Source organism: Arachis hypogaea, chromosome 15 (assembly GCF_003086295.3).
Source record: "Arachis hypogaea cultivar Tifrunner chromosome 15, arahy.Tifrunner.gnm2.J5K5, whole genome shotgun sequence".
NCBI classification, from domain to species: Eukaryota; Viridiplantae; Streptophyta; class Magnoliopsida; order Fabales; family Fabaceae; genus Arachis; species Arachis hypogaea.
Genome location: NC_092050.1, coordinates 108,385,558 through 108,387,384, shown reverse-complemented (window position 1 = coordinate 108,387,384; position 1,827 = coordinate 108,385,558).

The window sequence follows — 1,827 nt, the reverse complement described above, 5'->3', positions numbered from 1 at the left end:
CACATCTAGAGGCTTTTCTTGAAGTTGAACGTCAGCTTTTGTGCCAGTTTGGGCGTTTAACTCCAGCTTTTATGCCAGATCTGGCGTTTTGACACCAGAATTTCTATACTGATTGGAACGCCGGTGTGGGCCATCAAATCTTGGGCAAAGTATGCATTATTAAATATTGCTGGAAAGCCCAGGATGTCTACTTTCTAACGCAATTGAGAGCGCGCCAATTGGGTTTTTGTAGCTCCAGAAAATCCACTTCGAGTACAGGAAGGTCAGAATCCAACAGCATCTACAGTCCTTTTTCAGCCTCTGAATCAGATTTTTGCTCAGGTCCCTCAATTTCAGCCAGAAAATACCTGAAATCACAGAAAAACACACAAACTCATAGTAAAGTCCAGAAATGTGATTTTTATTTAAAAACTAATAAAAATATAATAAAAACAAACTAAAACATACTAAAAACAATGCCAAAAAGCATATAAATTATCCGCTCATCACAACACCAAACTTAAATTATTGCTTGTCCCCAAGCAACTGAAAATAAAACAGGATAAAAAGAAGAGAATATACAATGAATTCCAAAAACATCTATGAAGATCAGTCTTAATTAGATGAGCGGGGCTATTAGCTTTTTGCTTCCAAACAGTTTTGGCATCTCACTTTATCCCTTGAAGTTCAGAATGATTGGTATCTATAGGAACTCAGAATTCAGATAGTGTTATTGATTCTCCTAGTTCAGTATGTTGATTCTTGAACACAGTTACTTTATGAGTCTTGGGCGTGACCCTAAGCATTTTGTTTTCCAGTATTACCACCGAATACATAAATGCCACAGACACATAACTGGGTGAACCTTTTCAGATTGTGACTTAGCTTTGCTAGAGTCCCCAATTGGAGGTGTCCAGAGCTCTTAAGCACACTCTTTTTGCTTTGTACCACAACTTTAACCGCTCAGTCTCAAGCTTTCACTTGACACCTTCACGCCATAAGCACATGGTTAGGGACAGCTTGGTTCAGCCGCTTAGGCCAGGATTTTATTCCTGTAGGCCCTCCTATCTACTGATGCTCAAAGCCTTGGATCCTTTTTATTTTACCCTTGCCTTTTGGTTTAAAGGGCTATTGGCTTTTTCTGTTTGCTTTTTCTTTCTCTTTTTTTTTCTTTTTTTTTTTGCAAGCTTTTCACTGGTTTTTCTTGATTCAAGAATCAATTTTTATGATTTTTTAGATTATCAATAACATTTCTCCTTTTCCATTATTCTTTCAAGAGCCAACAATTTTAATATTCATAGACAACAAATTCAAAAATATGCACTGTTCAAGCATTCATTCAGAAAAACCAAAAAGTATTGCCACCACATCAAAATAATTAATCTGTTTTAAAATTCGAAATTCATGTACTTCTTTTTCTTTATGCAATTAAAAACACTTTTTATTTAAGAAAGGTGATGGATTCATAGGAAATTCATAACTTTAAGACATAGACACTAAGACACTAATGATCATGTAATAAAGACACAAACATAGATAAACCTAAAGCATAATTTTCGAAAAACAGAAAAATAAAGAACAAGGAAATTAAAGAACGGGTCCACCTTAGTGATGGCAGCTTGTTCTTCCTCTTGAAGATCTTATGGAGTGCTTGAGCTCCTCAATGTCTCTTCCTTGCCTTTGTTGCTCCTCTCTCATGATTCTTTGATCTTCTCTAATTTCATGGAGGAGGATGGAATGCTCTTGGTGCTCCACCCTTAGTTGTCCCATGTTGGAACTCAATTCTCCTAGGGAGGTGTTAATTTGCTCCCAATAATTTTATAGAGGAAAATGCATCCCTTGAGGCAT